This window comes from Coturnix japonica, chromosome 8 (genome assembly GCF_001577835.2).
Source record: "Coturnix japonica isolate 7356 chromosome 8, Coturnix japonica 2.1, whole genome shotgun sequence".
Lineage (NCBI taxonomy): Eukaryota > Metazoa > Chordata > Aves > Galliformes > Phasianidae > Coturnix > Coturnix japonica.
This window is the reverse complement of record NC_029523.1, coordinates 16,451,778-16,466,402: the sequence shown is the minus strand read 5'-3', so window position 1 is coordinate 16,466,402 and position 14,625 is coordinate 16,451,778. Positions and strand designations below refer to the sequence as shown.

General features: G+C 39.5%; 1 long non-coding RNA gene across 2 annotated transcripts; it reads left to right on the top strand.

Moving 5' to 3' along the window:
* Nucleotides 1–3,288: 3,288 nt before the first annotated feature.
* On the top strand, nt 3,289–13,394 carry LOC107317575. 2 transcript variants are annotated; one of them, XR_001556929.2, is made up of 4 exons: nt 3,289–3,966; nt 5,725–5,802; nt 12,088–12,236; nt 12,565–13,394. It is a non-coding gene; the product is annotated as an uncharacterized LOC107317575 (long non-coding RNA). The 2 variants fall into 2 exon arrangements; XR_001556928.2 differs by having other exon boundaries at nt 12,088–13,394.
* The last annotated feature ends 1,231 nt before the right edge of the window (nt 13,395–14,625 follow it).

Here is a 14,625-nt window from a genome sequence, read left to right as displayed (position 1 = left end):
TGTAGTTACCTACTTCTAGTTTTTCACTGCTCGAATCCCTGGCTATTCATAAGTTTTTAAAAGTTCCACTAAAAGTGCCTGGCAGTTAACTCTCAAAATAGCTGCTTATGACTATTGTTACACAAGTTTCTCATCTTGAAAACTAGTTAAAGCAGATTCACATTCTCCTTGGAGATATCCTAGTTGTCTGTGATACCCCAATCTCAGGTACTTCATCCATATAAAATCCAAGCGCCTTCAGTACAGGTGTGTTTAAATCATTAAAACTTTTTTAGTAAGATTGGAGATTGCATGCTGAAAACCTGAGGACTGATTCCCTAATGAGATATAAGATATTTAATGCCTGGAGTTGAGATACCTAATTCTTCAGTGCCCTGAAATGCTGCAGAATCAATACCCAGTTTTTCTTAAATATTTATGAATCTCATATTTGAGCACTTGCAAAAAATACCTGTTTCAGCAGGCCCTATGGATCCTTTCACACAGGTGGGCTTAGCCCATGGAGGCATTCTGTGAACCAAAGGCCAGTACAGCTTGGATGGATGAGGGGCTGGTGCCACTTGTACACTGCCTGATCTTGGGGTGCTGACCTGGAATTTCAGCCATCCAGTTTATCTCATCACATCATAGGGAGGGTGAACTGTGTTAATAATGAAACAGTACCAGAAATGGGGGAATGGTGTCTCTATCAAATGGATGCCTGCTATAATCACAGCACATCCTTGAATGGATTCATGCTCCAGGTGCTGGTTGCGCCATAGATACCAAGGCACAACACATTGTTACCTATAACTTCTGCGACATAGGGAGAAGTAAGGTAATTTTTAACAAGTGTCTTCACTAGAAAAGAGGGCAACGTGTCTGAACTGTGCAGAGGAGGGGCTGACTCAGAGACACATATCTAAAGGCATCCAGGCTGATGTGCCACTGAAGTTCAGTCTCTTCAGCATACTGTAGATAAGGTCTGCTAAGAGGACTGGCATCATTGTCCAATATTTTGATTATGGTGCTTGGTCAAGAGCAATGTATTCTTGGTAAAAGCCTTTGTCCTTGATTATTTCTAGCTTGTATTTTTTTTTTTTCTTAATCCAGATGCCATCTAATATTAGATGTTTGAGGACCTAAGGGTGCAGAAACTTTGTCACAGGTCTGTTTCACTCAGATGCAGAGCCCTAATAGACTTTGCCTGGCCCCCTCCCTCTGTGTTTTCCTGCGAGATGTGGTAGGCATGGTTTGAGCCCTTCTCAGCAGGGAAAAGCTTGGAATCCAGGTCTACCACTTCCTAAGCAAATACTCTACTTGGGTATTATGCAAAATGCTAAGGCTGAGAATAAAGACTTGGCTTGCATTAAGGTTGCTCAAAGCACACCAAATAAATCAGACTCTTCAGGAGGGACAGCTAGTTTGTAAATCCCAAACAGCCTTTGTTGACAGAGAAGTGCTTAGATTGTCAGCTCAGCTCGGATTTTTCAGAAATCTAGTCCAAAATCCCTTTGTGCCTTCAGTTTTCATTGCTCTCTGAGCTGTGAGGCAGAGCATTCATGTCTGGCATCCAGAATGAGGTGTCTTTCAGCTGCTTGACTGTCCTGTGCAACTATAGCACCTGGGCTGTGGAGCCACAGTTTTTCAAAAGGTTTTGTGCCTGAAAAGAAAAGAGAGTTGGAAACAGGAACAGCACTGTAGCAGTTTGAGGGCATGGGCCTGGCTGCATGTGGGTCGTAGTGAGTTAGGATTCAGCACAGAAGTCTGCTGTTTTGGCAGGGAGAGTATGAGCAGATCCTCACTATGCTTGTGTGTTCAAAACCAAAAAAAGCTTATAGGAAAAATTAGAAAAAATAATAAAAATTTTTTGAAAGTTGTGTATGGTTTGAATTCAGCTCTGAAAGGAAATAGCCTTTTAATGCATACTTGACCAATTAAAGTCCAAACCTTGCCAGCTTCCCAAGCAGGGGGGGCTTCTTATTTGCAAACCAAGTGTGCCCAAAGAACTGATTATACAGACTGTGGACAATACCTAAGCAGCCAGGTACTTTTGTGCAGTTATGGATATTCTGCAAAATGATGTCTATTGTCAGCAGCATAGGCAAGACACTTCTGTGAGGAGTGCCTTGGTTCCTGTTTCAGAAATGTATGATAAGAAAGCTTGACATTACTGTCCCAGCCAGTGATTACCCCAGTCTACTCTGAAAGTTATTACGTTGGCATCTCTTCTGCTCAGCAGCATTTATTCTTCAGCTGAGCTACACAATGGCTTACATATGCTAAATCTATTCATGTGTTCACAGTATAAGGCTTGCCAGGCCTTATTTGCATTTGTGGTTTATAAAACCCTGAACGTGATTTCCTGAATGCATGATGGTGCTTTATGTTGTCTCCTGATATGCTCTCAAAACCGACCTCCTAATGACTTTTAGCCTACTCCTAAGGCTGCTTACATTATTGTAATGTTGTTCAGTTACCTCTAACAGAACCAGCAGACCACTATAGAGTTTTCAATTCCCTTATGAGACGGCAAAGAAACTCTTTTTCTCAGCTGCATTAGTTGTCTCACTACAGATAACTCAGCTCAGATTTGCATAGGTGTTGAATGTCACAGCTGTGTGTCCCAGTGGCTGCAGAAGACACTGGGGAGTGCTCAGTGCTTTCTTAAAAATGAGACTATCCAGATTTCAAATTTACCACTGCAAATAAGAGGAGTGGAAAGTATAAGGCAATGAAGGATGGGATTTATTTGCATTCTCCTGAATCCTGTATACTGGCATGACTACTAAGTATATTTTGAGATCTCTTGAGTGTTTGAGAGGATGTAATATTTTTTTCTTAACAAGAAAGGAGGAAAATGATGGATGAAATCAGATTGTACAAATTTTATTTAAACTTGCTGTCATTGATTTGCATTTTATTTCTTGGCCCAAATGGAGCAGGGAAATCATGCTTTTTCAGCTCTGCAAGTTCTATGAGAACCCCCTAAAGAGCTGATAAAATAAGCATGACAACTCAAGATAAATAATTGCTTCTGGCTAATTGTTTCCAAACTGCAGTTGTAGTCATATAGTCAAAATTCATCTTGGCCAGTTCATGGAACAGCTGTTTCATATAGTAATGCTGTGATTCATTTTGTATTCCTGTCCATTATGTGCTCTTGTTGAATTTGGAGCAATTATTTGTGGAAAAAGATTATTGCTATTTTTTTTTTTTTATGGGGGGGGGGGGGGGGGGGAAGGCATTGGAAGCTGCCATTTTTCAACAGTGTATTTCTGTGCTGCATTATTCCTCCTGATAAAAAAGAGCAGCAGAGAAATGTGTCAGAAAGACAGGTTATCCTCAAAAACACATGCAATGTGTCAGTCTCATTTCAGCAGTGTTCTGTGTCATTTATAATTTTTTTCCTGTCACGTTAACTGGTAACAGCCCTATTTGCTAAAGGTGTATGATAGGAAAAATTACAAATTAGAAGAAACAGCACATTCTAAACAACTTGATTGATGAAAATTGTGATGGACTGTTCCCTCTGTAGCTACAAAAATAAAAGTAGTACACAAACAGAGGTTCTAGCCCAATCCAGCTCTCCACTGGTAGGAATGAAGAGAGAACTGAAACTGTAGTGTATCATCTCTCTTCCCCTCTGTAATATGGGATATTAATCCTTTTTTCCTTCAGAGAGTTATTTAGCTTTTGTAAAGTCCTTTAGCACTCCTAATGAAGGATTTCCTGTGCAGTTTAAATCCCTCTTTGTGCAGATACTCCTGACCACACCGAGAATGTTTCTCTGCAGAATCAGGTTCAGTGATTTGCATTAGGAACTGATGAATGTGAAGCTGAGATTGTCCCCAGGAATCTGGAAGAGAAAATGAAATTACTTCAGCGAAAAGTGAACCAGCGTGGTGGTTTTTATATCCCTAAGTTAGCACTGAAGAAAAGAGGAAAATGTAGGAAGTAATTTCACAGTGAAGCATCAGTATGCTGGTGAGTAGGAAAATAAAGTATTCTTCTTCCATGAATTGTGCTCACTTCTGGGGAGCAGAGATACTTGCTGCTCTTGCCATTTACCCTCTGGCCAGCTGTCTGAAGAAGAGTCATGCACCCATAGCCATGTTAGAAATCTTTTCTCTGCTCTCTCAAGTTGTTATAATGGTCAGAACAGAGGAATTGCAAAGGATTGCATGATTCTCACAGTTAAATTTTGCAGGATGCCCTTTGGTGATTCTGCCATGCACTACAGCAGCAGCAACCTGATTGATGTATACATCTGATGGTCACCAAAATAAGGCTACGACTACTAAGAAACACATTGACTTTAATGTCATGAATTACCAAAAAAAGAAAAGAAAAGCCAAGGCAATAACACTAAGGACATTTTGGAAAAACGATGTAGCAATTCTTATTTATTTAGCATCCATAGCACAGAAGGAGAACACCAAAAATCAAATAAAATACCCTTAAAGTATGGGTGTCTAGTGCTAGTAAGCACCAGTTCAGTGTTATCTCCTATGGATACAGTTGGACACAGCAGCAGGAGTGTTATTTTCTCCCTGCATGATACAAGTCACTTCCATTGGAGACAGTATGCAATCCTAAGAGTTAAGCACTAGGTGTTTCATATTTGTTGAATCTCTTGCTTTGAGTCATTGATTTCTTCGCCTCGAATCTCATCTCTGGCCCAGTTAGTGAGCCATTAAGTGAGGAGTCTACTGTGTTGATGAAATAATAATTCTGTTTACAGAGTGCCTTCTCACCAAGACTCTGTAGGTGCTGCACAGTATCTGCTTAATTCACACTCTTTTAATAATTAAAGCCTTTCTACCTAATGCCTTTGTGCAAAACAGAATTCTTGTGCTATCTTCAATCAGAAGCAATTGCGGGGAGGCAGTCTGGGGAATTGATCCTAGAAAGTTGCACATTTGTTTGACAACAGTGTTCTTTCCTCTAAAGGAAGGGAATGTTCTCCTCTTTTCAGGAAAGTGCTCTGGCCGCATGCATGAGTGCAGTAGCTGAGAAGCAGGGGTACTCAATTTCTGCCATACTTGTGTCTTATTTCAACATACTCTGAAAACACTAATGTGATAATTCAAAATCTTTTTTCTCCCTTCTTAAAATTTAAGATGCACTGAAATTATACATATCCTTTTAAAGCTTCTGGTGTCTGGGAAGGGAGATGATAGCAAGGAACAGTGAGTGCTGGCTAAGTGGCTGATGTGCTATCCCATCTTTTCGTACCAGCATGCTGCTGGCTTTACAGTGAACATCTTCTGGATGCTCCTTGTCTGAGAACACACAGGGGCCTTTACAAAAACCTGTCCAGGCATTTATTTTTTTTTATGACCTAAGCCCATTTAGTATATGCTCAGCAAATGCAACTCAGGAGAGAACAGAGATTTGTTACATAAGCCAAAATGTCCTTTAACCATAACAGCTTGCTTCTCCATTTATTTTATTAATGGGATTTCACAGTGTTTTTGTAAATAGCTATATTAAGGCTCTGTACATATCTTGTGTAGGTATAAATAAGAGATGAAGCCTGTGAAGTGTCAGATGTCACAATCATAAACTGATGTAATTACTGATCTTCATCTGCATGAACCTGCTCTTGTGTTAATACAGAGTAATTAATTAGCTACATGGGCTGGATACAACACTGAAGTGACCATATGCAGCAGAAGAGAAACCAGATGTGAAGTGTGGTGACTCTCTTAACTATCCAGTGTGATTTTCCTTCACCTGCAGGAAGGATTGAAGGCATGTGATCCTTGGCCAGAACCTCCACCCCTCTTGCACCTGTATGGCACTGCTGATGGCATGAAGGTATGGGAGCAACCGAAATGTATGATGTCCTCAAACAATGCCTCTGAAAATATTTTCGTAAGATTTTTACTTTGCTTCTGTCACAAAAAGCAAGACTGGAAAATAGTTTGAGAGCTCTTTAAGATAAATCCTTTTGTGCCTTTCCTGCAGATGCAGGTAATTGCAGAGAGATTTGGGATCTGTCTAAGTCAGATCCTGCCCATTAAAAAATACATCTCAGGGTTGGATTTGACATGCAGTGTTGACATCCTTTTTTCTATAGTGAGGCAGATGATATGTTTAGCAGACAGCTACTTTGACAACTTCCCTTCTGAGGAGCTGAAGGAAAGTGCTGAAAATTTCCTGTAGCTTTTGATATTTTATGTGCTTGCTGGCCTAATCTTTATAACACCCTGGCACTGGAGGGGGTCACATTTACTGCTACCACAATCAGATGCAACTCCAGAGATATCAGTAGAACTGCATCTCATTGTATTTGTGAAGCTGGACCTTCCTTTGATGAAAGATGTTGTCTTCCTTACACGCTAAGGGGAGAAGAGAATTGACCTCTTCTGAGCTTTGATACCAATTCTGTAGTCTTATAAAAGGCAGCAGGATCTTTCAAAAACTGTAATTTCTTCCCATTAAGAGAATCACCTGCACAAACCCTTCAAGAAATTATATACATATATAAACTTATTACTTCCTCCTAGTAGTTTGAATGACATATTGAGTTATTCTCTATGTGTTTTGTATGTTTTTTGCTTTCTTTCTTTGACTTTATTGCACTAAAACTTACCTCCTGTATAGCTAAGTGCCCATGTGATAACAACTAGCTCCAGAAACAGATCCTGAAACCACTGTAAATAGCTATTGAACCAGTCTTGAACTGCCAATGTGCTCACTCAGAATGAGATGAAATCCAGCAAGAGATTTATAGAACTGCAGATTTTCATTGTACCATTTCTTTAATAGAAGATGCCTAACAATTTTCTGGTAAATGGATTGCTAGAAATATGTATTTCAAAATTGTTATGTATATGGTTTGTTTTCACCCGTGCTGATTTGAATGTTATCACTATGTGTATCAAAACTTACCTGAATATCTGAGAAGAGTGCTGAATTTAAATACTCATCAAATTTTTAGGGTCACATGTAATGAAGTGACAACGTGTTTTAGCATAACTACAGCTGTGAATACTTTCAGTGTGGCTGAAGTAAGACCTGTGAGACACTTACTGTACCTTCTCCAAAGGTATGGATAGATGAAAAGCCACCTTCTCATACTTCAAGTCACAGTTAAAACTGATTTATATCTTAATGCACAGTAATTTATTTTGTAATGGCCTGGTCAAGTTTGCCCTCTAGTGGTACAGAATTTGCAAACTGTGGACTCCCAGAAGCCAGTGCAAGGGTGCTCTGTAGGGAGCATGGCTAATGGATTTCATTTCACTCTTGTGTGATTCATGATTCAGTCTATTTATCAGCATCTACTGTGAGTGTGTAACTGTACAGGCAAGATATTTTCTCACCTACAGGTCAGGGTGAAGTTTAAGCCTGCTTTCCTTGCTGTACCAAGGGGTAGCAGAGAGGAGCCCAGCAATTCTCTAGTCTATGAGATAAGCCCAAACAGCTGCTGGTAGGAATGGCAGAGGCAGCAGCTACGTTTCCTGGGGTTTTGCTGTGTGAATACATTTAGCTGGTTGAAGCACACTTGGTTATGTAGCTTTTTCATTACAACCCTGCTTTCTGACGAACAAGAGAAAAAAAGTCCTCAAAAAATATACTCAGGAATTAAGACAAAGAGTAGAACATATAAAGTTGAGCTAAAACTGAGAGGTCTTTTCATATGAAGAAAATCTTTTCGGAATGGAAAGAGGTATTGAAACCCAGTAGCTGTGAAATAGCCATATGATAACCAAGAAACCAGACTTTCAGTCTCTCACCCAGAGAAAGCCATTCTCAAATGTGAGGCAGTGGAATAGTATGGCAGTCTATGCCATGTGTTATGTTTCTCATACACTTTTTAAAATGATTTACCCACATTTGTTTAGTTTTTATTTTCATTTTTTTTTCTTGAAACATGCTGATGTAGAGGAAAATGGTGAAGCTCAATGATTTTGGTGATGTTAATGCAAATATTGAGGAAAAGAGTGAAATTCAAGAATGAGGTAATGTGGTTATTATCAAGTGTCTTTCTGAGGGGGCTGACTGTGGGTGATTGCACTTCATCTGTATTCAAAACAACCAATGCCTTGTGGCAGTTAGTTTCAAACTGCCTTAGGATAAAGTGCTTGTTGAATTGTGGGAGCGTAATGACAATCTTATTGGATGAAAGATTTTCAGAGCTAAAATATGAGTTTTGGCACTTTAGTTATACAAACTACAATTGCAGCTAGTAGTATTGATACAGAGCTGCAGTTAAAACAGAACCGGTGACTGGAACAATGCTGCAGGGGTGGATAAAATTACAAAAGAAATTTATATTGCCAATATATATGTGGCAGTTCAGGCATACTGTCCTGGGTAGCTGATCTCAAAATGAAGCAGTTGCATTATAAAGTATTAGAAGAACAAATAAACAAACAAGCAGACAAATGTGAATATGGGGCTTAGGTTAATGTTTGGGTTAGGTTTTAGGCAAGACAATTCTCTGAATGCTGTCCAAAACAATGCCAATAATAAAGCAGGGGTTTGAGAGGAGCAAAAATGTCCATTTATGAACTAAATGAACTTAGCTATACAGGAGGAAATGAACTAAATTTCTTCACTGGAGTGCTGAAAACATACACCATGTTTATGAATGAAAGTGGTACTCAAACATTTGCACCACAAATTACTTAGCCTTAGAATTGGTGTTAGAAGCTTTAAAAGGGCAGAGAAATTCTTCTCAATTACATTTGTTCAAGAACTGTGTAGATGTGGTACTGAGGAACGTGGTCACTGAGCAATACTGGTGGCAGCTGAAAAGTTGGACTAGATTACTTACAGGCCTTTTCCAACCTTAATGATTCTATGATTTGTATGTACACTACCATCTTACACTGCAAACCAGGATTTTTTCTGCAGTCCCCTGTGCAAGTGAAAAGACTGAAACAGAGTGATCCCTGCACAAGGGAACTCTCCCAGGGCTTTAGGGTTGTCACTCTGCCTCTCACTCTGTGCAGGAAAGGAGATATCAGCATCACAGCATTTCTCATGAGTGGAGCAATCCATTTTGTCGATCTACCACCTGGCCCAAAGGTGGGGAGAATGCCAGGTTCCCTGTTTGCCTGGTGCTAACCAGCTGGCCCTGGGCATGCTTAGGAGCCTGCAGAGCCAAACTGAAGGCTGGAGGCAGCATGGGAGCTGGCTCTGAGCTGGATGGGATCTGGCAGCCTTACCTGGCTTTGGGAGCTCTGTAATTCATGCAGTTGCAGCTGGGGATCTGAGGACTTGGCAAAAGGGGCAACCTGCCTGCCAGATTTATTTTGGTCTGTCAGGCAAGGTCACCAATTAATTCCTCTGGAGCATTTCAGTTTGGTTGTATTGAGATTTTTCAGTGGGAAGCAGTAGCATTGTATAGAATGATGCCCAGCTTCACAAATGAAGGTAAAAATTCTGGATACAGTGCTTATACTCAAGACTGAAATTCCAAATAGTCCCTCCTGTACCTGTTAATAGCAAAGTTTGTAACTGCCTGATTTTCTCAACTTCTACCATTGTAAAGATCATCGTTGCATCTGCTCAGAAGTGCTGTAATAGCTACAGGTCTTAGCCCTGTCTCATATACAAGACAGATGAGGAGACTCACTCAAGGTTCTCTCTGCACTTTTAATTTAGTGACACCCACAAAAGATGCAGGATCTGTTATTACAGTCAGTAATGTAACAGTGGTTCCCACCTATTTTCTTACAATGATGAATGGGTTTAACAGCCACCTGAGATGTGAAACCCAAGTTGTACACCGTGTTCAGATACAAGGAAGTTACAACACATAATACAAGTCATAAGAAACAATTAGTGCACAATGAAGCATGTTGTGGAGACATCCAAATTAGGATCAAATAGAAATAGTACAGCCATATTACAGAGTTTAATATGTCCACAGTGAGTCTGAAGTAAGAGAGATTACTGAAGTAATAGAGATTAGTGTCATGACAAGGTAAGCATTTCTCTGCTGGTTCCTGCCCCAGCCTCAGTCTTCATCAGTCTTTCCACAGGTAATCTAATTCGTATATCAATCCCAAAGTCTCATGGTCATGAGCAAATTTTTTATGTTAGTAGTTTTGTTTTGGACATATAAGAAGGATTCCAAGTTGAATTCCGGCATTAGCTTATTTAGCTTAAATTCCTGCATGTATTTCATTTTATATAATTATCTTTTTATTATTTATTAATTATTATTTATTTATAATTATCATTTTTATCATGATTCCTACTTCTCAAAATCCATCTGAAAATAAACTTAATTGTGTTAGGACATATGTTTGTTCAATGTGAATTGCAACTAAATGAACTGCAAGAGAAAGAAAGAAAAACAGATGTATTTTTTTTGTCTGTGTATTAATGCCTTTTCAGGTACCATAATAACAACCTTTCAGGCTCCTTTAGGAAGGACCAGAAGTACTCCTTTTGAACATCTTTGGATTTTCTTAGCAAACTGCTCTCTCAGCCCTGCAGTATAATTACTGCCTATCCAGCAATAACAGAAATGAGAATGTCTTTTTCCTCCAGAGACAATGTGAAATGGTACTCAGAAAGGTACAGAATTGTAATGTACTTACAGGGAAAAAAAAAAACCCAAAAAAACAAACCTCACACATAGTAATCAAGTATGGAGGATAGTGGGGGAAAAAACACCTCAAACGTTGATTAGAATTTATATTAAAGTGCCTGGAATGTATCAAACCTATAAATAAACCCTGAAGATTCAACCCGTTGTTAGTAAATAAAATAGCCAGTAGATGGCATAGGAGACCTTGTATTCAGTATCCAGCTCAAATGGCTGCTAATAGCTCCTCTCTCCTGCAATGCCTGTGCTGTCTCCGGGTTTAGCCCTAGCTACAGTATTTGCTAGATTCCCAAGGCTTCTTATTCATAAGCTACACTCAGATCCACATAGTACATTTATTTTTAGGGACAACTAAAGTTCATTTAATAACTCATTTGAACATGCTGAGTAAAAGCCTGGCTCTGCTGAGTTTAACCACAGACTTCATTCAGCAGGGTTAGAATTGTATGAGTTATTTTTTTGATGCTCGTACTGGGGAGCAGGCATTTCGTTTCCAGGAGGGGTCTGATATTAGTGGTTTTATCCTTTCCTCTCTTACCGCAGCTCCTTTCTCTGGAGCACAACAGCCATGCTTTGCTGAGAGTCGCTGTGTCATTCAAAATTAGTGAATCAAAAGAGCCTGGTCTGATGGACAAGGGGTTGGTTGCCTTTGTCTAGGCTCCAGCAGCCTTTTGCCTGTTCCACTGTAATAGCAGGATCCAGTTCTAGGCTTTTATGGTGAATCCACTAAGGTTTAACCAAAACTGACCACGAACAAATGAAGCATATTGTTTTGATTTTTTCCAAATATATTGTTATTTTACTGTTAGTTGAATCTGAAAATGAAAACCTTTGATCTAGCAATAAGATATATTCCTGTGGTTACGAGATCTAGAGGAAAAATTGTTTTTCATCTCTAGCATCACAAAAAAGCTTGCAAAAGGCATATAGGACTCATAAGCATTTCTGACTACATCAAGTAGGTAAGTGGTTATATCATTCTGATGCAGAAAAAAAGGCATAGAAATCCCCCAACACTTTGCAAAACCAGATTACAGAGCAACAAAGGCAGGGTTAGGACTTGAGCCTGAATGTTTAGGCCTGCATTGTTTTTCTGACACTTAAAAAAAAACAAACAACAACAAAAAAAAAACCAATACTGGAGTGCTATAATTGTGTGGTCATTTTCCTTGATTACTACAATAAAATCTGAAGTTCTTTAATTCATGGCGTTAGGAAGTACTGGGAATGAAAAGCTGAGTGTGTAAGAGATCAGACTGTGAAATATACATTTTAATACTCAGTAGGCAACATAACTGTGTTTTGCTTTATGAGATAGGACAGGCATGACTTCAAAATGAGTTTTAAATCTGGAGTCCAGATATCCTCCCAGATGGATTGGAAATGTCTGTGTGGTGCATTAGACACTCCAGAAGGTCTTTTTCACACTCATACTGCTATTGCTCTTAATTCTATTGGCAAAATGGGCCAGTTCTCAGTGCCCAGTGCCAACATCAGGCTTTGCTAACTTTCATTATGTTTGGATTTTACAGATGGAACATCAATGGAGTCAGACACAGGTATCCATCTGCCTCAGCAAGAGGGCACCAACAAATTGGAATGGGACAGAGAAGAAAGCTGCTCCCTGGTGATGGAAGCAAGAAGAGCTGTGTCTAACCCATGGCTTGAACACTAGGCAATGGTATGTGCCTGGGGTCTCTTGGGCTGGGCCTGCTCCCAAGCCCTGGCTGTGTTAGTAAGGAGATGGACTGTGAATTCTGCTGTAGACAGACACATTTATCTTTTCTTCCTTATGTATGGGACAGTGCATGAACTGAGCATTACTTTAGGATTGCTGGGCTCAAGCCAGCATAGACAGCATCCTGCTGGTGGGAGTTTTGCTTCCTGTGAAAAGCAAGGCTAGTGTGAACAGATTAGCTTCTGCTGCAGGAGAGGCATCTGTCAGGGGTGTACCATGAGCAGGTCACCTTTTTCTGCCATTAGCAGGAGATGTGAATTTGCTCTTCTAGGGGCAACCTTTGGCTGCTGGGGTGCTGGAGCAGGACTGAAAGTGGTGCTTCACCGGGGGCAGGCCTGATATGGCACACTAAAACTTTTAACATGATACAGGATGTACTGTTATTATATATCCTCGTTGTATATATCATTATGTGGAGAAGCTAATGTAAGACCACTGATCAGTTTTTCTGATTAAGTTTTTTTTTTTTCCTAATAATTTTAACAATTTGTAAATAATTTCTGACTTTATGAACTGCTTGTATTTTTTGTACTGTACATTCCAATTTGATCATTGTTAATTAGTGTCATGCCTCTGTTTTACAGCAGGCAGAATTACTTCTCTTACTAAGGGCCCTTTGTTGCTATTGAATTCCTATTCTAGTCATCGAGCATGAAAGTTCCTTTTTCTTCCCTCACTGCATTTCTTCACTACCTTTGACTTATCTGGAGTGGTTGACTCGCAAAAGTTTCTCTTTTGTAAACAAGCAGATTAAAGGGAAGGGTGTTGGATTAAATATGACAGACTCCAGTCTGATCCTATGAAAGTCAATGGCAAATCTTCCATAAGCCACAGGGAAAACAAAGCCAGGAAGGGCTCTCCAGGTGCAATATTAGTGTGATTTTAAAGGAAAGTGGTATGTATCATCTCCTCTCTTGTTTGCAGCTGCCTTTTTTGGAGTGCAGCATTTCTAGTGAGTTAGCAAAATGCAGCTTTTGTACAAGGAATTCATGAATGCTTTATTACAAATGAAAACAGTGTAAAAACACATGCTATTGGGCTGCATTTGAACTTCCTTGAGAAAAAAGTAAAAATAAAAGCTCTTTAGTACCAGCTATCTAACTAAAGGGTCCGTGTGTATAAAGTTTCTAAAATATAGCGTATAGATTAAGTAAAGGCTGGGTGAAGAAACTGGTACCCTTCTCTGTGTACTCTAGCCATGCACTGCTCCCTGTCATCCAGAGAGGTGAGAGCTGCTGAGACAAACAAACTGCCATAGGGCATTTGCCCTGTGTCAGAGCTTAGCCCATTGGGGTCTGGCCTTGGATGAACTCATAATGGCTTATTTTCTTCATTAAGTAGTTAAGTAGGTGCAGTACACTGAGAAAGACTGGATCTTATCTAATTCCAATTTAGTTTCAAGCTACTGAGAGAAAGTAAGAGTACTTCACTTGTGTTTCTCATCTTGAACGAAAAGCCTTGAGAAATGTTATTCTGTAATTGTTCAGCTATTTAGTCTTCAGTTCTCTTTCTGATAGCTCAGTTTATACTTAGAAAGAGAAGTATTTTCTTTAATGACAGTTTCCTGGCAGCATTTGGGTTCAGCACTACCTTGCACATACTAAGGCACTTGGCTGCTGGCTGCTGTTGCCTGCTATGGAGCACATCTCACAGCTCACTGCATGGCTGATTCCTCTACAAGGGAAGGAATATTGTGCCATTGCATGAGGTGTGGAGTTGCCACCTAATCCTGCTCCCCTGGGGTGGGAGGGAATTGCCTTTCTGTGTAGGCCTAGTGAAAGCTTGCGGATTGACAGTCTACTGTTTAAACACAGTATGACTGTCCTCCTTTATTTTAGCTTTATGATGCCATTGATCTTACACATTTCTACATATTATTTTTGGAGTATTTGGATGTATTTTTGTTCTCTGAAGGTTTTGAAGGCATCATTTTCATAGACATACAATAGAAATGGTAAACCAAAATAATAAAAATAAAAAATCCTATTCATACTTTTAGCTCACGAAGTAACAGCACATCCATTGAAATTTAAATCAAAATGTGGACTGTGTCACGCACTATAGCTCTCTGGAAAGTGCAGTGGGAGTCTAGCAGTCCAATTCATTCCTTTGTAGAATGTACTAAGGCTAATGGTCTTGCTGGGAGTAAAATGTATTTTTTGCAGAATGGTTCCAAGAACAGACTTTTCTCTTTACCAGAAAACATAAAAGAAAACAAATGCTTACTGTGTCTTTAGTATGCTAAATATGAAATTCTTTACACAATGGAATGTTAGCAGTAGCTGTAATCATGTTTTCCTTTCATCACCTAGTGAACATAATTTTAAGAGAG